Raw genomic sequence first — 26,044 nt, forward strand, 5'->3', positions numbered from 1 at the left:
AATAACCCAAGATAGGTTTTGAAAACTTTGCAATTAAAATTCATAAGCCTCATTTTAGTGAATGATTAAAGATATCGCACAGTGTTTGCTAATTGTTTCTACTTGGTTTTCCAATGTCATCACAAATGGAAATAAAATCCAGTATGTAGCTTGTCCATTAAACAACATTTTATTCCCTTAATCTAAGTTATTTGAAAATAACTGTCTTAATCAATTCAGGATGCTATAACAAAACACCACAGACTGGGTGGTTTGCAACAGAAATTGATTTTTCATAGTTCTGGAGGCTGGGGAGTCCGAGATCAAGGGATTGGCAGATTCACCGTCTGGTGAAGGCCTGCTCCCTCATAGATGGCCATTTTTTGCTGTAACCTCACATGACAGAAGGGGCAAGGGGGCTTTTGGGATCCTCTTTTATAAAGGCACTAATCCCTTTCATGGGGGAGGGGGGTCCACCCTCATGATCTGTTATCTCCCAAAGGCCCCACCTCCTAATAACATCCCCTTGGGAGTTAGGATTTCACTATTATCAACTGGTGGGGGGAACACATTCAATCTACAGCAGAGACATTTACTTTTCTTCCACATTCCCTTTGTCTCAGAATAAAATAAGTGTTGAACAGAGTGATAACAATCAGGAATCTCTTACTTAAAGTTTATCTTATCTCATTCTTTCTATTGCTTTCAGAATCCAAGATACCTTAAAAAATGAAACTGTACACAGGCATAAAAGAATGAACTGACTACTTACTAACCAATGTTAGTATTATATCAAGAGTTTGTTAATGAAGGAGGAGAGGAATTTATTAGCTTACTCCTTTCTTCTTTCTTTCTTTCCTTCCTTTCTTCCTCTCTTCCCTTCCTTTCTTCTCTCTCTTTCTTCTATTATTATTATTTTTTTAAATTTTATTTCCAAATCTGTGAAGCATTTGTTGGCAAGGCCATTGGCAACTTTTCACAGAGGTGGAAGGTGGAATGTAGGAACTGTAAGATAGATGTGTGTGTGTGTGCGCTGTTTTGCTCCAGTTTTGAGGCCCTGGCTAGAGGCCAATCAGTTCCCTCTTTTGAGTGGAAGATTAAATCAACATCCTAATACTTCCCTTATTAAACTCTCATAGTCTGGGCCACTATACACCCACCCTAGTCACCCAGGGCCAGATATCAGAAAACCAGGGACAACACCTATGCCCCCAGAGCCTGCTGAAATTATTAAAATTAACCAATCCTAAAACTACCTGCCCTGCCTCACTCTTTTCTTCCCATAGAAACCACAATAAATGCTCTTTTCCACCTTTTCCCTCCGTTCTTCTGCTTCCTGACCAACCCCAGTGCTTTCCTGGTACAGAGTGGCTCTGTAGGGCACTCTGTGTTGTCTCCAGGAAACTGTGAGCACAGCAAAACTGCAAAACTCTTTCTGGTTTCTCTCTCTTGATCTGTGTCTGGTCTTACCACACCTCACCCAGGCTAATAAAGTTAAAACAGGGGCCAGGACCTTTTACTTACGTGAAAGACATTACTATAGTGTAGATGAATATAATGAGTTAGTATAATTTGATACTCAGTATTTGAAACATCTAATTCTTTTAATTCCATGGTCACCTAGCAATCAGCAGTTCATTTCCTTCTTTGTTCAATCACTCATTTAAGTGAGTATTTATTCAATGACTGTCAAATGCCAATCACAGTGCCTGCCACATTATGAGGAAGGACTGAAACCCACAAGATGGCAGGCTCCCTAAGGACAGAGGCTCTGTGTAGCATCTTAGAGTGTTAATAAAAAGAATACACGATTTACTTGCAAGTTTTCTGGTCACTAGGACAGTAAGTGTCTTTACTATAAACCAAGGAACTAGAATTCTAGTAAATATGTCCCTTTTGAGTGAGAGCTTACTATGAGAAACGTGTAGTCATCCCAAAAAATATTTTCTAAGTGCCATATACTGATTTTGGAGGAAGGTGGGCATGGAGAAAGAGACAGAGAGAAATGAAGAGAAATGAAACAATCTGTAGACTAATGCAGCATGAAGTATACACTGTTTCATATTCTTTGATGAGAAGGATAAAAACTGGAAACACACCAGCAGGGCTGAATGAGGCATGAACCACATAGTCTTTTGCTGGGGGCTGGGAAGAAATATTTACGTTTTCCCAAACCCGAAGTTAAAATAACTTCTACCAAAATAATAGGGGTATTTATAGTCAATATATTATCTCAAAAGTAATAGAATATCTGATGTGTAATTTTATAACCTGTGTATCAGATGCAAAAAAAAAAAAAAAAAAAAAAAACAAAAGCAAGAAAAGCCAAGTTGTTTAGTTGGTCTTTTTTTTTTTTTTTTTAATATAGTGGTGACATATGTCCTTTACTTTGTGTTGAATGAGTGAAATGACCCAGTCTTCACCTTTAGATCAGTAAATTTCATCTGGATCTAAAGGCAAAAAAATAATATGATTACACTATAGTTTCTTTTGAAAGACCAAATCGAAGTAATAATTAAAACCCTATAGCTTTAAACAGAATAAGGACAAGCCTTGAAAAATATAGAGCATTATCTCCTGGGCTAGCAACAAATAATTCACCTAATTTGTTCTCTATTAAGTCTAACTGACTCTATTACTTAACAGCCTTAGGGGAATGGGGTGGTGGTATAAAGGGAGCTAGAAAGTGTTATTTTGGATTTTTTTTCTTTAAACATTTTATAGTTGAAGGTAGTGTTTCAGGCAGTCAAGGACTAGGTGATTCTGGCTAACCCTCTCACTCAGAAAACTAGAAAAAATGTTTGAAGTTACTGGAGAAATAGTCAAAAAAGTGAGATATTAAGGTGTTTTTTTTTTTTAAGTTCAAAAATTAAGAGTTAAAAAATGTTTGAAGTTACTACAGGAATACCAAGTCAGAAAAGCGAGTAATTGAGGGATAAGGTCTCAGGTGGGACAAAAAGCTCTGAGAGCTGAAACTGGCATTTTGCTCTGTGTTTCCACTGAGGCACTGGATGATTCCATAGGTTGTGTCCTGTTCAGACCTACAACACCCCCCCGCCCCACAACCCCTAGCCAACTTCAAACTCCAATCACAAGCTCAGGCTATTGCCTAGGCTTCTGGCCCACCAGCTGTAGATCAGAAGTTCCAACGACACCTTCCTTGGGTTTGATTAATTTGCTAGAGTGACTCCCAGAATTTACATAAACATTTTACTTAGTAGATTACAGTAGGACATAATTTCAGGAACATCCAGATAAAAGAGCTGCATAGGACAAGGTATGGAGAAAGTGTGTAGCTTCCATGTTCTCTCTGAGTAGTCAACTCTCCCCAAATCTCTACATGTCCATCAACCCAGAAGTTCTCTGAAAGCCATCCTTTAGTTGTTGTTGTTGTTGTTGCTGTTTTTAATGGAGGCTTCATTACATAGTCATGACTGAATAAATCACTGGCCATTGGCAACTGATTCAACCTCCAGCCCCTCTCCCCTCCCCAGAGGTTGGGGGGCAGTGGTGAAACTGAAAGTTCCAACCCTCTAATCACATGGTTGGGTAGCCACCAGCCCCTGTCCTTAAGTTTACCCAGGTGCTTTCCAAAAGTCACATCATTAACATAACAATAGGCACCTCTATCATTCTCATCACTTAGAAAATTTCAATGGTTTTAGGAGCTCTGTCCACCCCAGAAAGCTGGATGAAGCCCAAATATATATTTCTTTTTATAAATTACAATATCACAAGGACCTAAGTTACAAAAGTTCAGATATGTGTCTGTGTGTTGCTCTACATATAAGATGGCAGATATACAATAAATCTAGAAATATTTGCAAGCAAGAATACTTTTTTACTCAAATTTGTTCAATGATATAGCCCTGTTACATTGAAAATTTGTTTATGGAGTATTATGCCCTCTTAAATGGCAAGAAGAAATCAAGCATCATTTTGAATATTTTATACAAATGTGCTTGCATAAAAGAGTATACTGCATGTGTGTCTGTGTGTAATATGTAATTCATAAGGCTCATTCTCACAACACAGACTGAAGATCCCAATAAAAATTGTATCCTCTTACATGAGAAATATTAAAGGGTGAGTGGCATGTAGATGGTCAGAGGAAGGACAGACAGCTGAACAGGATAGACAGAATCTGGATAATCATCAGAAGTGGGATAGACAGGATTTTTGTCTCCAGTATGTCACCCTTCCCTGTATCCATGCTCTTTGCTATGTAATTTCATAAACCCTCCCCCTGAAGCTAGAATGTACTTCCCTGTCTCATTTTGAACTTGCCGATGTGATGTTATTTAGCAAGTGAAATATTAGCAGACATAACACTAAGAGGGGCTTGGAAAGTGCCTGTCCCCATTGAACTTTGGGCCTCTTGATTTCTGCCATTGCCATGAGAAGACCTTTCCTAGATTAGCTCCGTGCCTTCAGTCTGAGCCACAGAAAAAGCACACAAGGACCAGAACCACCAGCTGGGCTCAGGCAGGATGAGCTTCTCCAGTCATACCCAGAGATCCATGATAGTGAGTGATGGGTATTTTAAGTGACTGAGCTTTCAGGTGGATTTTAAAGCAGCAGTATTATGGTATTTGTTTATTGACACAGATTGATTTGGTATAACTTTTGTGAATCTACATAATAAGATATTCTTATATGTATATCATAAAGCTTCTAAATCGGGAATCTTATTGTAATCTATCAATTTTTCTTTGATACATGCAGGAAGTCATGGCATTACTTGATTTCACAGATGAAGAAACTGAATCTCAGATATTCGGCTGAGACCACAGCTATTATGTGACAGAGCCAGGATTCAAAGCCAAGCTGTCTGACTCTCAGCTTATCGAAATTTCCCATTTCACTGTGCTGCTTTTTCAGAAAGATGAAGGGACAAGAAGAATAACGGAAGCAAATGTAATGATCATATAATCTATTTATTCCATAACAAATTGCTTGAATATCCCTAAATTGGGGGGTAGATTTACTAACAGAGATCTAAAGACTAACTTTATTTTTACTTTTTCCACTCCCCATGCTTCTGTTTATGACAAAAGCCCATGAAGGATTAAGTTAAGAAATAAGGATTGGAGAGGAATGGAGAAGGGGGAAAAAAACACAGTAGCTAGATAATCCATAAGCTAAAACAATCAACCCTTAACTGAATGCACATGTGTAGACTGAGATGCTTCCCTAACAGTGAGGCAGTAGGCGATGATTAATGACTGGAAGAAATCAGTAAAGAATTCTTGCTGAGCTCTGAACTGTGCTCTGAATATAAAAATCTGTTGGAACAGGTGACATGTTGCCAAGGGTTCTGAGGAGCAAGACAGAAGAAATTGCAGATCTGCCAACAATTTATCTCCAAAGGCAGAGAGGAATGGTGATGTAGCAGTGTCACAAAATAAAGCAGAAAGCTTTTTTATTTTTTCTTCTGTCTGAAGAATGGTGAGCCAGACTATGGTTTTATTATCAGAGCTACAGAGAAAGACAAAATGCAATAATTAAGAAATCCAAAGACTGTCATAAAAGACAATATGAAGCAGGAAGTTGAACTTAAAGTGCTCCAAAAGCTCAGCTCAGAACTTCACTACTCTAAGTATTTTGGAAGAAATGAAGAGTTACCTCAGGAAGAGGGAAATGTTCCATTTCTAGACAAATAAAATTGAATACATAGGAATATTTATTTAGCCTCCCATCAAATATATATTGAAACCCTACAATGCCCCCAAATGTCAATTTTGTAAGAGAAGAAACGAAGATACTGTTCGCTGTTCCATCCCCATCAACTAGAACAGAGTCTATTACATAGAAGACCCTTAAAAAATACTTAATCAAAGAATTAATAAGGGGTGACACTGCCCTCATGAGGCTTACAAAGGAGGGAGAAAGATATTTGGTATATTTCTGGATTTTTCTTTCAATTTATAGAATTACAAAGGACAGGTACATGAACACAGTCACGATGTAGCATATGAAACAACTATTCTCATACTTGTAATAATACTAATGTCTACCTCTTTACCTCCATGAATCTGAGTTAATTTATCTGAGTTGATGCCCAGGCATTGGTATTTGAGAAGTTTATTGTGCAGCTAGGATGGAGAAATATAAATATATAAAGGAAAAACTGACTTAGTCTACAAGTTCCGAGGGAAGAGGGAGGGCTTAACCAAGGCAAGGATAGTATATGTGGGGTGTAGCATCCCAGGCATAGAGACAAATATGGACAAAACCCCTGTGGCTAGAAGAAACACAGCACTATTAACACACTTGAAGGGCAGCATGGCTTATACACACAGGAAAGAGACATGAGATGAAGCTGATAAGGTAGACAAGGGCTAGAACACACACATTTTTAAGTCTGTGTCTTTAAAACCTTTCATGGATTCTTATCATTCTTAGGATAATGAAGGTAGAAAGTTTATGGGAGGAATTTTGCCTTTCAAATCATTACTTTGCCATCAGGTTAAAAAATAAATGGAAGGGGGAAATATTTGTGCAGAGGACCATTAGGAGACTGCTGCAAACTTCTACACAGAAGCTAAGAGCAGCTTGGCCTAGACAGAAGATGGAAGTGAGCAGTTCTGCCTGCTAATAGTCCCAGGCAACTGGTGTTCTGAGTTTCAGAGCTTAGAAGGTCCTGCTCTGGACCCTGTCCAACTTTTCTCTTTCTTTTAAGGCCTTCAGTTTTTCTTCCAGAGCCTATGCAGACCTCCTTCCTCAAATGATCTCCCAAGGGAGGCCCACGCCATTGGTTTAAATGTATGCTAGGGGGTTGCTATTAGTAGTAGAGTGGCGGATAACGCACTGTAAGCTGGGGTGATCACATAGATGCGCACTAGCTTCTTCAGATGTGGATTAGAGGTTGGGGTACAAGAGAAGCAGGCTGGGCTTGGGGTCAGGCTCAGGCTTGTGGCCTGTATGTTCCACGTGTGATTTTGTGAGAGGTCCTGTATATATTAAGGGAAGATCTGGCAGTGAGGAGAGAGACAAGTGCAAGATGCATGGTCTCACAATTAATAGGTGGAAAGGACAATAATACAATATCAGCATCATCCTTTGAAATAATATTTAAAAAAAATTCTAGCATCTGTAATTTTCTAAACTATTTTTTGTTTACATTTTCCCCAATTATTGTCACAACAGTTCAGTGAGTTGATAAAAACGGATATTATAAATGAAGAAACTAACATTTATATAGACTAGGATGTGTCAAATTGTTTTCTGAAAAGGGCAAGGTAGTAAATATTTCTGGGTTTGCAGGCTGTATGTTCTCTGTCATCTCTGTCTTTGTGGGTACTCCTCTCTGACATTGTAGCTCAAAAGTAGCCATAAACAATATGTAAATAAATGGGTGTGTCTTTGTTCCAATAAAGCTTTATTTATAAAAAGAGGCAGAGGCCAGATTTGCCTTATGGGTAGTAGTTTGCAGACTCCTGATGAAGACTGTTATTAATTGATGGATAGTAGATAGCATTTGTGGGACTAGAAGTCAGATCCTTTAGTTTCTGGTTCTGTGCCGGGTTCTTCAAAATGCTTCAGTGATAGAGAGATCAGATACTAGTTTAATGTCCAAGGGACATAGAAATCTCATCTGAACTCATTCTACATATGAGAAAACTAAGGACTATAGCAGTCAAGTGGGCAAGTGAGCTCCTCAAGGTTTCAGGGTTTATAGAGCCAGAATTTAGAGCTTTTTAATTCTGTCTTGTGTTCTTTCCATCAACCCCCTGCAAAAGTCAATGATGCTATGAACTGACCTGGGCCAGCTCTGGCTTTTCTACTGTGTGCTCCTGTTATAATGTACCATTAGAGGTCAATGAGCCAAGACCTAAAGAAAATTATAGCAAAATAACAACAGACTGAGCAAAGTTGGGAAGCACTTTTTTGGTATCTTCTAGGTTCCTAAAGTGGTTAATTTTAGCTCTGAAATTCCTAATTCTGCTAGTCTTTTTTAATTCTTTTAAACCAAATCACTCAGAAAATTACATTTCTATTTCGTTTAACACCTGCATTTTACACCAACTTAGGTTAGCCTTGCCGTGGTTGTATTTGCTATAGCTACTGTTGTTTCTGTGTATGCTCTGATTGAATGAGACATAGAGATACTCTGTAACCTCCTTGAAGCAGTAGACCACTTGATCCAAACTCAGAGCAGAGTCACAGTCTAGAAAATACAATCAGGAAGGCAGAAATAATGCCAAGTTAGCTCAAGTGTTTTATTGCATTTCTTGAGCATGATGCAGAGTATCTTCTTAAAATTCACCATTTTCTCCTCATCACTTTCCTCCAATCCACAGCAGCGCTTGTGTCCATATCTCTTCTCTAGCCATCACATTCCTTTTCTTCCTACCTCTCCTCTGTCTCCAGATTCTGCTCAAAGCACCAAGAATAAACAACCAGCAAAATATTGTGCAGAGAGAAGACGGAAATAGAATAGGGAGATAAAGCCAGAATCTTCTTCATAGAAGAGAGAGAGGAAGGCCAGGATTCCTCAGACCCAAATAATGTTTGTCCAGACACATTTTAAAAAATTACCCTTTTACTAAGAATACATCAACATTCATAGTTGTTTTTAATGAATGGACCAAAGGCCTCTTCTTGGAGACAAAGTGTCTGCTGGCAGACATACAGTATTTGATAATAAAACTTGAGCATGTCAGACACAACTGATAGCTTTCCTTGACTCTTGTTAGAGTTGGAAACCAATTCAGAAGGTGTAATTTATTTAGAGTTTAGTAAACCATTCAAAAAAGTTCTGCTGGGAATTCTAATAGAGAAATTAGAAGCGTTCTGTCCGATTGAAACTACCAGCGTCCATCTACATAAAACTGACTGACAGACAATAAAATAGGTAATTACCATAGTACAACATTGAATGGGGGATAAGATTAAAGGATTAGATTAGAACAGCCACCGCTGAGGGCAGAATTTGGAATTTAAAATGCATTTGTAAGCTAGACAAGTAACCATTTAAGAAGCACTCTTATGTACTTCAATTGTATTGGAAGTGAAATACAATGAAATATGAAGAAAATTTCTTCAAGTTGAAGGTTTTACTTAAGAATAAAAAAGTGAAAAAGTAGTAAAAGAGTGTCCACACAAAAATCTCTATGCAAATATTTATAGCAACTTTATTAATAATCACCAAAAAAATGGAAGCACCGGAGATGTCTTTTACAAGTAAGTGGATAGAATAAACTGTGGCACACTCACACAAGAGAATACTATTCAGTGACAAAAAGGAATGGGCTATCATGCCATTCAAAGACATGGATGAATCTTAAATGCATAATTCCAAGTGGAAGAAGCCAGGCTGAAAAGGCTACATACTATATAATCCCATTTATATGCCAACACTATAGACAATGTAAACTGATCAGTGGCTGCCAGAGATCAGGAAGAAGAGGAGGGTAAATAGGTGAAGCGCAGGGGATTTTCTTAGGGTGGTACAACTACTCTTTATGGTACTGTATTGGTGATACATGACATTATATTTGTAAAATCCATAGAAATTCATAGCAAAAGAGTGAAACCTAATACATGCAAATTAAAACTAAACATTATTTAGGAGGTTGGGAGATCCCAGAATGGAATGCGGAATGTGACCAAGGAATCAATCTACCCCATTGTAGAGGTGGGGAAAAGGATGCTGACCTAAACTTTGGAAGTAAGTGGAGTCTGTAAGATTAAAGACAAACAGAAATAAATATAAGCACTGTACTCTAGTTGATAAAGTACCCTCCCCACAGTGGTGCTGGTTAACATTTCTAAAACCACTATACATGTATACTGGAATGGAACAATTAAACAGAGGGATGGTGGATGGTGGATGGTGGAATTCAGGTTCCAACTGTTGAAGTGAAAGGTTACAAATAAGCAAAGGCAGCAAGCTGCAATGATCCATGTATAATGGTTTATAGTTGGAGACATCAGCCTAAACTAATGTTTAGTTTAATATAGATACAGACATACTTACTGATATGCATATATGTGAGTTAGTGTATACAGACATACTCCTTTGCTCTGTCAGCTGAGAGATCCAAGAATCGACAACATCCCAGTAGCAATGAGCACAGCTAGTGTATAGAACTTTGTTTCTAATACCATTTTCCATAAAAAGAGGACCCAGGGTTTCTTGGAGAAATGGTGAATTCTAAGACCAGCGTGGCATCTTATAGTTCCAGAAAGGAAGTGTACAAAACATACACACACAAGGATGGAAGTATGTCAAAGGGATACAGGAGCCAACTGAAATAGCTCCCAATGGCAAGGCTAAAATAATTTGATGAAAAAGTAAAGTAGTATTGGATTATAACTCAAAGTATAAAATAAGTATCTGTAAGTTCATACTCCTATAAATAAATGATAGAATAAAAGAAATAAATGGAAGAGAAAAGTCTCCTATGTAGAAGTATTCTAAATAATGAATTATGATATTATACCCTCAAGGAAGTGGAATATAAATCCCACTGTGCATATTGCTTTCTTTCCAAAAGTACACTAAGAAAATGGAAGAAAAGGGTAACTCTACATTGGAAAAGGATGACAAGCACTTCAGCAGCTGGTTTGATCAATGCTAACATCAACAGTGATAAGTCATGTTAATAGTAGGTACACTTGATTTGATATGATGTGACACTTTACCACCACGATCTTCCTCCCCCAAATCCAAACTCCAGTTCAATAATGAGAAATAACTGAGAAATCCCAGTTGAAGGACATTCTGTATAATACCTGATCAGTTCTCCTCAATACTCTCAAGGTAATCAAAAAAAAATTTTTTAAGTCTCAGCAACTGTTGCAGCCAAGAGGGGCCTAAGAAGATCTAATAATTAAATCTAATGAAGTATCTTGGATAGGATCCTGGATTGGAAGAAGAACATTAGGTAAAAACTATTGAATCTAAGAAATTATGGACTTTGATTGATAATAATATATCAATATTGGTTAATGAATTCTGACAAAGATATCATAGTAACGTAAAATGTTAATAATAGTGGAAAGGGTATGAGGTATATGAAACTTTCTACTATGATCACAAATTTTCTGTAATTATAAAACTGTTATAAAACAAAAATTTCACTAAAAAGCTGTTGAAGAGTTCAGTTTAGGAATATTTTTATTTAATAAGCATAACCCAATGCCAGGCACTAACAGAGTAATGTAATAATTAGACCATAGACTCTCTTTATAGTATTGGACAATTTGATTTTATGATTTCTCACATCCTCTAATCCTAAACGTAATCTTCATTACAGTGGATTGTATCTTATTTATCCTTATATTCTCATAGTGTCTAGCACATTAGTTTGTAAATACATGTGCTCAAAAGGTTTTGGTAGAATCGAAGTAACATACATAAATGGTTCCACCGAACTAGGTAGTGAATATGAGCATTCATAACTACTGCAAAAATTCAGATGCATCATTCATTGCAGAAGAGCTCTGACCACACAACATGGATTTAGTGGTCAGTAGATATAATTAATATTCATTGCAGACTAAAGAGAGAAGATTAAATTTCAACTGGTACTTGAAGTTTGAGTCACAGAATGAGCAGCACTTGAATAGGCTCTCAAGAAGAACCATGCACCTGGACTCAACATTGCCAAATTCTTGACTTTAGAAATAAGTGTGTACTGTATGTGTCCAGAGTGCCTCAATAAGTGTTTATTTAAATAAAAACACAGTAAGCCTTTAATGTTCATCCATTCAACAACCATTATTCCTACTTCTGGAAGTAACTTGCAAGGTGTATAATACATCAGTTTGAGTCAAATTCATGCCTCTGTACAATTACCAATTGCTATGTGATTGGTGAGCAGAATTAATCATGCAGCCTAGCTAAAAACACCCAACATCTTCATCTCAAACGAGTTTTGTTTCCTTGTTTAATAGTCACAGTGAATATTATACCTTCTGCTTATAAATTGTTTTCTAGTTTATTTCAGTGGACTTTAAGAAGCTTTTAAAAATAGTGAAAGTAAAATATGCACAAAATAAACATTAAAAGGAGTACAAAAGTGTATTCAATGAAAGAGTCTCTTGACCAAAACAGAACACCAGTATTTCTTTCTAGATACAACCACTGAGTTTTATATTCCTATTCCATGCACAGAAAACTTGATTTTTTTGTTCCCCTTAACACAAGATTATTTTTTTTAAATAAATGGAGTGTATTCTAGTGTAACCATGCTCTTAGTGATGGATATTTAGCATATTTTCAGTCTTATGCTCTTATCAACAATGTGACAAAAACCTTCCTTTACTTACAAATATGTGTAAATGTACATAGCCTATTTATATACATCTGTAGAATTCATTCAACAACGTTTTTGCTCACAAAACATATATGTGCATTTTTACTTTGGATAGATACTGCCAAACTGACCTCAAAAGAGACTGCACAAATTTACTGTTCTACCGATAGAGTCTGTTTTCCCACATCCTTACCAAGTCAGTCTAGCTTGTCACTCTGACCAATGTTTAAAAGTAAGATGCATAGGAAGTCACAAGAAACAAATAATACTTACTTGAAATGACATGATAGATGTATGTATTGGTCCTGATCCTGAAAAAAGCAGATGCTTTATTAAAGTCTCTTCAATCATCTCTTTTTAATGTGCCAGTTTTTCTTCAGGGCCCTAATTAATTTACATATTTATCTCTAGTTTTAAATAAGATTTATTTCTTGTGTTTACCCACAACATCCTATATTTAAAACCTTGGCAAGAGACCTGTAAGTCAGGAGTTGTGGCTTTGGGTAGAGAAGGATATTATCAAAGTGCAGCTCAGCAGGAAAGCAGTTTGCATTCAGTCTTTTTTCATCATCCAATCTCCATAGGCCAAACACAATGGAAATTCAAGGGCAAGGGAGCCCAGATGATACAGTCTATAGAGGCTAGCTTTCTGAGTCACAGAGTAAGGTTAGAAAAGGCTAGAGATTGTCATACTGAGTGAAGTAAGTCAGACAAATATCATATGATATTGCTTATACATAGAATCTAAAAAAATGGTACAAATGAATTTATTAACAAAACAGAAATAGAGTCACAGATGTAGAAAGCAAACTTATGGTTACTAGGGGGTAAAGGGGGGTGGGGATAAACTGGGAGATTGGGACTGACATATACACACTACTATATATAAAATAGGTAACTAATACGAACCTACTGTATAGCATAGGGAACTCTACTCAATGCTCTGTAACGTCCTATATGGGAAAAGAATCTTAAAAAGAGTGGATATAGTATATGTATAACTGATTTACTTTGTTGTACATCAGAAACTAACGCAACATTGTAAATCAACTGTACTCCAATGAAAATTAATTAAAAAACAAAGAAAAGGCTAGGAGCAAATCTGGAGGGGCAAAACTTTTTAAAGGTAGCATATTACATATCCACAAACTTGCATAGTCAAGCTCTCATTTTGATTTACCAGGAATATTAATGATCTACTTTGAGAAGAATACATAGATCCAAATAGAAGAAGTTTCATGGTAGAATATAGTGGAAGGCAATATTGTTAAAAACAGGATCATGGATTTCTTTGAACTTGAAATTCCATCAGAGATAAACATTTTAACCATTTCATTTTTATAAATGGAAAAATGTAGACCTAGAAAAGTGACTTGTAAAAATGTGAGTCTAGTAAGGGAAAGTGCTTGATTCTAAACACAGGATGTAAATCTCCCCCAGGCCTCTGAGCTGTCTCTTCACCTATTCATGAAGTATCTTATATAACTGACTGAGGTATTTACACTTTTACCAAGAAGCATTCATTTTGTGGTTTGTCCTTCAGAACACCTCTTTTCTAGGTAATCTATAGCTATTTTGAATAAATACAATGCTGATATATAAAGGAATGGGTGAAATTGTTTTAGTTTACTCACTCAGGCTACTGCCCTTCCAATGTTTCATTTCCTGTATGGGATACTGGGTTTCCACCAAAAAGTTCAATAAAGATATTTTAACTTAAAAATAAAGATGTACATATGCACATGTGCATACATGTGCATATACATGTATACATACACACATATACATGTATATATTTATGTGTGTGTATGATTTATTCTGTGATAATAAAAATAAACAGATCATATCATAAAGCAGAATAAAACGATATAAACTGTCTTTAGAAACAGGAATAAGCAGCCTTGGGAAGGCAGAGGAGAGGAAGGCTATTGTTTTGCTAAATGTGGATAAATTTAAATGTTTTGCCGTATCTTTTCAATCTACCCACTATGGCTGAGGTCAGTAAGGAAATGTAAAAGCTCAACATGAAATTTTAAGCAGTGATTCCAATGGAGTAAAAAAGACCTTGTTGCATACTCATGACATAGCTCGCCATTTCCTTGGAGGGAGGACTACTGGCTGTTCTATTTCTGAAGAGGAGAGAGTGGAAAGTAAACAGCAGAGTCCAGAAAAAAATTCCATCCTGGCAAATGAACCATGTGGCTGACAGGGTCTTGGTGCTCTGGCCGGGTGTCAAGCCTGAGCCACGGAGGTGGGAGAGCCAAGTTCAGGACATTGGACCACCAGAGACCTCCCAGCCCCACGTAATACCAATCGGCGAGAGCTCTCCCAAAGATCTCCACCTCAACACTAAGACCCAGCTCCACTCAACGACCAGCAAGCTCCAGTGCTGGACACCCCATGCCAAGCAACTACCAAGACAGGAACACAACCCCACCCATTAGCAGAGAGGCTGTCTAAAATCATACTAAGTTCACAGACACCCCAAAACATACCACCGGAATTGGTACTGGCCACCAAAAAGAAAATATCCAGCCTCATCCACCACAACAGAGGCAACAGTCCACTCCACCAGGAAGCCTACAGAACCCACTGAACCAACCTTACCCACTGGAGGCAGACACTAAAAACGACGGGAACTACGAACCTGCAGCCTGTGAAAAGGAGACCCCAATCACAGTAAGTTAGGCAAAATGAGAAGACAGAAAAACCCACAGCAGATGAAGGAGCAAGGAAAAAACACACCAGACCAAACAAATGAAGAGGAAATAGGCAGTCTACCTGAAAAAGAGTTCAGAGTAATGATAATAAAGATGATGCAAAATCTTGCAAACAGAATGGAGAAAATACAAGAAACGTTGAATAACAACCCAGAACTAAAGAGCAAACAATGTTGAACAACCCAATAAATGAAATGAAAAATTCTCTAGAAGGAATCAATAGCAGAAACACTGAGGCAGAAGAACAGATAAGTGACCTGTAAGATACAATAGTGGAAATAAGTACCGTAGAGCAGATTAAAGAAAAAAGAATGAAAAGATTTAAGGACAGTCTCAGAGACCTCTGGGACAACATTAAATGCACCAACATTTGAATTACAGGGGTCCCAAGAAGAAGAGAAAAAGAAAGGGTCTGAGAAAATACTTGAAAAGATTATACTTGAAAATTACCCTAACAGGGGAAAGGAAATAGTCAACCAAGTCCAGGAAGTGCAGAGAATCCCATACAGGATAAAACTAAGGAGAAACATGCCAAGACACATGTTAATCAAAAATCAAAAATTGAATACAAAGAAAAAATATTAGAAGCAGCAAGGGAAAAGCAACAAATAACATACAACGAAACCCCCATAAGGTTAACAGCTGATCTTTCAGCAGCAACTCTGCAAGCCAGAAGGGAGTGGCAGGACATATTTAAAGTGATAAAAGGGAAAAAGCTACAACCAAGATTACTCTACCCAGAAAGGATCTCATTCAGATTCGAGGGAGAAATTAAAACCTTTACAGACAAGCAAAAGTTAAGAAAATTCAGCACCACCAAACCAGCTTTACAACAAATGCTAAAGGAACTACTCTAGGCAGGAAACACAAGAGAAAGAAAAGACCTACAAAAACAAACTCAAAACAATTAAGAAAATGGGAATAGGAACACACATATCGATAATTACCTTAAATGTAAATGGATTAAATGCTCCAACCCAAAGACATAGACTGGCTAAATAGATACAAAAACAAGACCCATATATATGCTGTCTACAAGAGACCCACTTCAGACCTAAGGACACACACAGACTGAAAGTGAGGGGATGGAAAAAGTTATTCCATGCAAATAGAAATCAAAAGAAAGCTGGAGTAGCAATTCTCATATCAGAAAAAATAGACTTAAAACTAAAGACTATTACAAGAGACAAAAAGGACACTACATAATGATCAAGGGATCAATCCAAAAGGAAGATAAATAAATAAATATTTATGCACCCAACATAGGAACACCTCAATACATAAGGCAAATGCTAACAGCTATAAAAGGGGAAATCGACAGTAACACAGTAATAGTAGGCGGCTTTAACACACCACTTCAGCAATGGACAGATCATCCAAAATGATAATAAAAAAGGAAACACAAGCTTTAAATGATACTTAAACAAGATGGACCTTATTGATATTTATAGGACATTGCATTCAAAAACAACAGAATACACTTTCTTCTCAAGTGCTCATGGAACATTTTCCAGGACAGATCATATCTTAGGTCACAAATCAAGTCTTGGTAAATGTAAGAAAACTGAAATCATATCAAGTATCTTTTCTGACCACAATGCTATGAGACTAGATGTCAATTATAGGAAAAAAAACTGTAAAAAATACAAACACATGGAGGCTAAGCAATATGCTACTAAATAACCAAGAGATCACTGAGGAAATAAAAGAGGAAATAAAAAAAATACCTAGAAACAAATGAGAATGGAAGCACGATGGCCCCAAAACTATGGGATGCAGCAAAAGCAGTTCTAAGAGGAACATTTATAGCAATACAATCTTACCTCAATAAACAAGAAACATCTTAAATAAACAACCTAACCTTACACCTAAAGCAACTAGAGAAAGAAGAACAAAAAAAACCCCCAAAGTTAGCAGAAGGAAAGAAATCATAAAGATCAGACCAGAAATAAAAGAAAAGGAATGATAGCAAGGATCAATAAAACTAAAAGCTGCTTCTTTGAGAAGGTAAACAAAATTGATAAACCATTAGCCAGACTCATCAAGAAAAAAAGGGAGAAGACTCAAATCAACAGAATTAGAAATGAAAAAGGAGAAGTAACAACTGACACTGCAGATATACAAAGGATCATGAAAGATTACTATAAGCAACTACATGCCAATAAAATGGACAATCTGGAAGAAATGGACAAATTGTTAGAAATGCACAACCTTCCAAGACTGAACCAGGAAGAAATAGAAAATATACACAGAGTAATCACAAGCACTGAAATTAAAACTGTGATTAAAAATTTTCCAACAAACAAAAGCCCAGGACTAGATGGATTCACAGGTGAATTCTATCAAACAGAAGAGCTAACACCTATCCTTCTGACACTTCCAAAATACAGCAGAGGGAGGAACACTCCCAAACTCATTGTACGAGGCCACCATCACCCTGATACCAAAACCAGACAAAGATATCAACAAAAAAAGAAAACTACAGGGCAATATCACTGATGAACATAGATGCGAAAATCCTCAACAAAATACTAGCAAACAGAATCCAGCAGCACATTGAAAGGATCATACACTATGATCAAGTGGGGCTTATTCCAGGGATGCAAGGATTCTTCAATATACGCAAATCAATCAATGTGATACACCATATTAACAAATTGAAGGATAAAATCCATATGATCATCTCAATAGATACAGAAAAAGCTTTCAACAAAATTCAACACGATTTATGATAAAAACTCTCCAGAAAGTAGGCAAAGAGGGAACTTACCTCAACATAATAAAGGCCATATATGACAAACCCACAGCCAACGTTGTTCTCAGTGGTGAAAATCTGAAACATTTCCACTAAGATCAGGAAGAAGACAAGGTTGCCCACTCTCAGCACTATTATTCAACATAGTTTTGGAAGTTATAGCCACAGCAATCAGAAAAGAAAAAAAATAAAAGGAATCCAAATTGGAAAAGAAGAAGTAAAGCAGTCGCTGTTTGCAGGTAACATGATACTGTACATAGAGAATCCTAAAGATGCTACCAGAAAACTACTAGAGGCAATCAGTGAATCTGCTAAAGTAGCAGGATACAAAATTAATGCACAGAAATCTCCTGCATTCCTATACACTGATGATGAAAAATCTGAAAGAGAAATTAAGAAAACACTCCCATTTACCATTGCAACAAAAAGAATAAAATACCTAGGGATAAACCTACCTATGGAGACAAAAGACCTGTATGCAGAAAATTATAAGACACTGATGAAAGTAATTAAAGATAATACAAACAGATGGAGAGATATATCATGTTTTGGATTGGAAGAAACAACACTGTGAAAGTGACTATACTACCCAAAGCAATCTACAGATTCAATGCAATCCCTATCAAACTACCAATGGCATTTTTCACAGAACGAGAACAAAAAATTTCATAATTTGTATGGAAACAGAAAAGACCCCAAATAGCGAAAGCAATGTTGAGGAAGAAAAATGGAGCTGGAAAAATCAGGCTCCCAGACTTCCGACTATACCACAAAGCTACAGTAATCAAGACAGTATGGTACTGGAACAAAAACAGAAACATAAATCAATGGAACAAGATAGAAAGCCCAGAGATAAACACATGCCCATATGGTCACCTTATCTTTGATAAAGGAGGCAAGAATATACAACGGAGAAAAGACAGCTTCTTCAATAAGTGGTGCTGGGAAAACTGGACAGCTACATTAAAAGAAAGAAATTAGATCACTTCCTAACACCATACACAAGAAGAAATTCCAAATGAATTAAAGACCTAAATGTAAAGCCAGACACTATAAAACCCTTAGTGGAAAACATAGGCAGAACATTCTATGACATAAATCACAGCAAGATCCTTTTTAACTCACCTCCTAGAGAAAAGGAAATAAAAACAAAAATAAACAAATGGGACCTAATGAAACTTCAAAGCTTTTGCATAGCAAAGGAAACCATAAAGAAGACGAAAAGACAACGCTCAGAATGGGAGAAAATATTTGCAAACGAAGCAACTGACAAAGGATTAATCTCCAAAATATACAAGCAGCTCATGCAACTCAATATCAGAAAAACAAACAATCCAATCCAAAAATGGGCAGAAGACCTAATAGACATTTCTCCAAAGAAGATATACAGGTTGCCAACAAACACATGAAACAATGCTCAACATCACTAATCATTAGAGAAATGCAAATCAAAACTACAATGCAGTATCACCTTACACCAGTCAGAATGGCCATCATTAAAAAATCTATAAACAATAAATGTTGAAGAGGTTGTGGAGAAGAGAACCCTCTTGCACTGTTGGTGGGGATGTAAATTGATACAGCCACTAGGGAGAACAATATGTAGGTCCTTAAAAAACTAAAAACAGAACTACCATACGACCCAGCAATCCCACTACTGGGCAGATACCCTGAGAAAACCATAATTCAAAAAGAGTCATGTACCACAATGTTCATTGCAGCACTATTTACAGTAGCCAGGACATGGAAGCAACCTATGTGTCCATCGGCAGATGAACGGATAAAGAATATGTGGCACATATATACAATGGAATATTATTCAGCCATAAAAAGAAATAGAGTTTTTTGTAGTGTGGTGGATGGACCTAGGGTCTGTCATACAGAGTGAAGTAAGTCAGAAAGAGAAAAACAAATACCGTATGCTCACACATATATATGGAATCTGAAAAAAAAAAAAAAAAAAAGGTTCTAGAGAACCCAGAGGCAGGACAGGAATAAAGATGCACACTTACAGAATGTACTTGAGGACATGGGGAGGGGGAAGGATAAGCTGCGACGAAGTGAGAGACATTGACATGTATACACTACCAAATGTAAAACAGATATCTAGCGGGAAGCAGCCGCATTGCATAGGGAGATCAGCTTGGTGCTTTGTGACCACCTAGAGGGGTGGGATAGAGAGGGTGGGAGGGAGACACAAGAGGGAGGGGATATGGGGATATATGTATACATATAGCTGATTTTCTCTGTTATAAAGCAGAAACTAACACACCATTGTAAAGCAATTATACTACAATAAAGATGTTAAAAAAAATAGGAATAAGCAAATAACATTTGACATAGATTTATTTCATTGCACCAGTACTGTTAGTTGGGATAGTAAAAACTATAGAATTCTTAGAGCTGGAAGATGACTTCCAAACACACTCTACCTCCCACCATTTTACATAAGAGAAAATTCAGGAGGTCAGGTTAAGTAAATATGATTCTTGAATTTGAGAATTAAAACTGAACTTTATAAAAATTTTCCCAGGGTCAGAATCTGAAGAGAGAATAAAAGTGCTGAAAGAGTCCAAAGCATGTCTGCTGCATTGGGTCATGTGGCAGATTATGTGAGCACAGAGAAGCCTGCTCAGCAGTGGGGAAGGAGTATTCTGCAACAGTGCAGAGTCACATATGAGAGAAATGAGCCCAGAGACAGAGCAAGAGGCAGAGAGTGCTCACCAGCTTTCTGTTTCTGGTCCCTGTAAAGCCTGATTGTACCTCTGTTCCTAAAGCTATAAAACATCATCAAACCATTATATATGTGAGAACTCACATATATAATTGAGCAAGCTTCAGTAACTTTGGAGTTTTGATATAAAAATTGATTTGACTGATGTAGAAGTTCTCTGTGTCCCCATCTGACATTTTTCCTTGAATTGCAAATTTTCATTGCATTAAATTTAATATGCCAACTATAAAGATATCTAGCTTTCAGAGAGCTCTACAGCATGCTGACAGAAACCCCAGAAATATCCATCGATTGCAGACACTTTCCCACAAAGCAGAAGTGACATCTATTCATCAAATACTGGGTCCAAATATTTCCTTCTAAGAATTTTGGTCAATTCATTGAAAGTATTTTCTAAAACCCAAAGCACTCATTTGCTTATTTATTTTATTTATTGTTTTATTATTTTCCCCACTGTTGTATTATCAGGTCCTAACAAAAATTCCTGAGGATGGCCCTTTTTAGGAGTATAATTACAGATCCAAGAGGACTTCATGCCCTCTAACATCTTGTGATCATCATAAATGTTCAAAGGCTTTGATGAATACTCAAAGCAAGATTAGAGAACCAAGCTGTCAGGAGCTCTAAAATCATTTAAGCATAACCTCTTTGTGAACTCAGCCACTATTTGACATTGCCAGGATCTAAGAAATATTAACGTTTTGGAAAATCTCGACTATCCATCAGGTAGAAAATAAAGGCTTCAAATCTAGGCCTTTTTACTTTTCTCCTGGGTCTATACCCACAGATAATATGGTGTTTTGGAGAAGTCTCACTCTTACAATCACATTTAAAATAAAAAATAGAAAAATGGAGAAATAAAAATAAATGAAAGAAAGGGGGGGGGGGGGGAGTGCTAGATTGGAAAAACCCTAAGCACTTTTAAGGTGCTTTCAAACATCTTCTCCACCAAAACTTTCACTAATGATCAAAGGCTGAGAGAGTAAAAGGCATTTTCCAGGGTCATACAACTAATTCTGATGACTGAATAAATCTCAAGTCCCTAGTACCTGGTTTTTTGCTGTGATTAAGGAGCAAACACACTCAGGCTTAAACCAAGCCTGGATTTCTGACATAGGTACCATTCAGCTCATGTGTCCTTTAGACCAATCGGTCAGCAGCTTCATGCCTAGAGGAAAAGTTGCTCAGTTGGAAGTCTGTGGCTCAGATTTATCCAACTACATGTCTTTGTTTTGGTTTCTGCTTTCGTTTTTGTGTTTCTGCCCCATGCCATCTTTAAACGATTTTTACTTGGTCCCAATATTGAAAATTAAAGGGATTGCCCATAACATTTGGGATTTCTGGCATCTCTCTAAGATGAATGAATACTATCAACAGTGGGTCAGCATCACTGCCTTTCAAGTCTAACTACTCTATTTAGACAGGAAATGCATGATTTAATCCCCCTCTGCTACCAGCCTGCTTCATTGTTTTCTTTCTTTTTTTTTTAAACTTTTTTATTTTATATTGGAGTATCGTTGGTTAACAATGTTGTGAGTTTCAGGTGTACAGCAAAGTGATTCAGTTATACATATACATGTATCTATTCCTTTTCAAATGTTTTTTTCCCATTTAGGTTGTTACATAATATTGAGCAGATTTCCCTATGTTATACAGTAGGTCCTTGTTGGTTATGCATTTTAAATATAGCAGTGTGTACATGTCAATCCCAAACTCCCTAACTATCCCTTCCCCATGGAACCATAAGTTTGTTCTCTAAATCTGAGTCTGTTTATGTATTTACAAAACTGCTTCATTTATTTCTATTATTGTACTAGCCTAGCACTGACGTCTGATGTTCCCTTAGGTTTCATATTAACAACTTCATGTCATATTGGTGTTTCTTTACAAAGTCCACCTTCCCTTTCCATAGAGAATGCTTCCATCTACAGTACACACATTATAGGTTAGTGGTTAAGAATGTGGACTTTGGAATCAGACTCTTTCGATTCAAATTCTGTCTTTACAACTTCCTAGTTGTGTGAGCTTGGGCAAACTATTTAACAGCTCTTGCCTCAGGTTTCTCACCTACAAAATGGTGTTGGTATTACTACTAAACTCACATTATTGTGTGAGCCATTGTGAGCATTCACTGACTAAATAAGAATACATTTGCCAGAAAATATCTCATGTTCTTTTACATATAAGTGTTAGCTATTATTATATTGCTTAGATAGTCCTGTTGTCCCATAAAATGCAAATGTGATTTACGAAGCAAAGTCAATATGGGGAACTCTGGATTCACATATGTAGACTTTGTTTTACCCAAAGGATATGTGTTTTCTTCTGTAATTGACTGGTCCTTCAGCTGTAACCTCCACCCTAATTATCAACCTTATTGTATCTAAGTGAGTATATTAATAAGATTTTTAATATCTTTGTTCCTGTATTCCATTTTAATATAACAAAAACATAACAAGAAAAAAAATGATCTGTTGGCAATAATCTTTAGAATAGTCCACCAATTAGAAATAAGTTAAATAGACTAGTGAACCTCTTCTTTCTTTTTTTTCCCCATATGAGACACCAAGGATGGACAATACCTGACACCCATGTGGATGTTATCTCATCCTGTACCTACGGCAGACAAAACTAATCCATCCTGGTGCTCCTTCCCAAAGACTTTAGATTTGGACACACACTCCTTATCAGAGTGGTTCCGAAAGATACTACCTTATTATTGGAGTTGACTCATTTATTGAAAACTAATATTTTAGCTATTTTCTTATCTGTTAACTGTACTATCGTTCTACCATACAAGTTCAAAATCTAAGTCATCTTCAATTTCTTTCTCTCCTAGGAATAGAGCATCACTTTCAATATCGTGCCAATTATACTCTTACAATGTCTTTTGAAACTGTCTCTTTCTCTCAGTTTTCATTGTCATTGCCTTGGTTTAGGCTTTCATTGCCTCGGACTTGGACAAGTGTACTGGCTTCCTAACATTTTCCTTGCCTCAAGCCCCCTTCAGGTAATTTTTCCCAAACTGACTTTCTAAGAGCACAGGTTAAATCATGTCATTCCTTCTTTTGTGACCCCTCAGTGTCTATTCCATTTCCAGCACAATTATGGCCCAATCTGCCATCTTCTGCTCTCAATTTCCATCTACAACCTTATCTCTAAAAACGGTCCTTGAATCTAGCCATAGTTTCTGCACTCCATTTCCTCAACATGTCTTTTAATTTTGTAATCCTTGTTTGCTCATGACTTGTCTCTGTCTCCACATTTAAAGTATATACTCATCTATCTAAAGTATCTCAAATGCTTTTATTTCATAATTACATATTCCATGGATTTTTATAGTGTATTGTATACATTTCCTCATAAATATTCATATATCACATTGTGTTATAACTAGTTGTATGTAACTCAAACTCTAAAAGGAAAGAAATCTTGTGTTAGCAAGTATTTCTGAACATCAACTTTGTTTATATCTGCATTTCCAAGTACCTAATCCATGTATTGCACACAAACAGACATGGGAAAACAGGTAGACAAAGATGAAACAAACCAGTTTTGTTTCTGTTTTTGATTTTTTGCAGCTCTGTGGTAATTCTGATCAAATATTAGGTGGAAGAGAATATTAAGACTTTTGACTGAAAGGAAATTTATGTATGGTCAGTAATTTTTAAAATTTTAATTAATTAATTAATTTATTTAGGCCACGCTGTACAGCTTGTGGGATCTCAGTTCCCTGACCAGGGACTGAATCCAGGCCATGGCAGTGGAAGCCCCGAATTCTAACCACTAGGCCACCAAGGAACTCCGGTTTTTTGTTTGATTGTTTTTGTTCTTAGTAATTTTTAATTATTCAGCTGCTGACACTTGTCAGACTATGGAATTAAATTTGATCTAAAGATAAATTATTTTAGTCTCACTACATATTTCCTAATTTAGTACCTAAATTTTATCTTTAATTTTTAAAAATAAAAGTTTATCTCAATATGATGCCAATAAGAGTACCAAATGGAAAGTATTACTGAGCTAGCATTTCTACAATTAGCTTAGGATAGTAAGTGGTCTCTAGTCTTTATTTCAGATTTATGAGGGCAAATGCTTATCACTTTAAATCACTCATTTTGCCTGCCATTCCTCCAGTTTAATTTAAGCAGGCCAACCGATAAAATCATAGATCAAAGGGTCAAATGAGAAAGGGAAAGAAATATAAATCAATAGCTTGCAAATTCTGATATTGTCTTCCAATGAGTAGTTTCATCCTTTAGTCTTAATATGACAACAAATTGTGCAAATGATTTTTTTCAGTTAGCAATTTAGAAATTATGTATGTGTTTTTTTTATACTATGTTGTTTTTTTTCCAAACAATTTTACACACATGTAAATGACACTGATGTACCTAAAGGTCACTCTGAAGTATTTGTAAATAGGTAATAAAATTATGTTTCTCTAAATCCAAAAGTGGTATGATCAAATAAGAAGCTAGCTAGACTTGGAGCTAGAAGACTATAGCTTGAGTACTTAGTAGCTGTGGGATGCTATGAAGGACTGGCAGTCCCAATAGGTTCTTTTTTTAATTTATTTTTAACATCTTTATTGGGGTACAATTGCTTTACAATGGTGTGTTAGTTTCTGCTCTATAACAAAGTGAATCAGTTATATATATACATATGTTCCCATATGTCCTCCCTCTTGCGTCTCCCTCCCTCCCACTCTCCCTATCCCACCCCTCCAGGCTGTCACAAAGCACTGAGCTAATATCCCTGTGCCATGCGGCTGCTTCCCACTAGCTATCTACCTTACTACGTTTGTTAGTGTGTGTATGTCCATGACTCTCTCCCCAATAGGTTCTTAAAGCAGAGACCTTGTTACTGAAACCAACATAAACAGAACGGGGAAGGAATCCATTCACTCAACTTTCCTATAAGATAGGACATAAGGGAGGACTTTAGCTGTAGGCACATGAAGCAGATGGGTCAGGGAGCTTCAAATGTTACTTCCTATGTTGCCAATACACACACATACACATCCATAGATGCAGATTTCCATAATACATGCAACTCATTTCACACAGTCAAACTTTCTCTTCTTAAAATTTCACCACCACAGAGCAGCAGCCATCACAGCATTTTCCCATGATTTTCTTTGCCTTTATCCTGGAATTGTTTTACTTTCAGGAAGGAAACTATGATAATGTAAGATATTGATTTCAAATCCTTATTTCAGTGGATAGATCAGAAAATGTATAATGAACTAGAGTTTTACCAAATGGACAGAGCAATCATATAAAAGTGCAAAAGAAAAAATATCTGGTTTGTTATTCACAATTTGAAAGGTACAGATACTGTGTATATGCAGCCTAATATTAACTGAACTTTCTCTACATTTTCATACATTCTTATAAGGTATCATTGAAATTAACTTTGGATTCTCAGATGTTAAGCTTAATAGGTTCATGAAACAAGATATCACCTGGGTAGTTACTGCAATATAACTTCATCAAACAGAGTCGGGCACTAGAAAGTCAAGACCATTATTGGCTAGATGTGAAGTTCAACTCTCTAGTGGGTATGGCCACACTCTGGTGAACTCAAA

This window comes from Monodon monoceros, unplaced genomic scaffold (genome assembly GCF_005190385.1).
Source record: "Monodon monoceros isolate NGI ecotype Baffin Bay Population unplaced genomic scaffold, NGI_Narwhal_1 Super_Scaffold_10, whole genome shotgun sequence".
NCBI classification, from domain to species: domain Eukaryota; kingdom Metazoa; phylum Chordata; class Mammalia; order Artiodactyla; family Monodontidae; genus Monodon; species Monodon monoceros.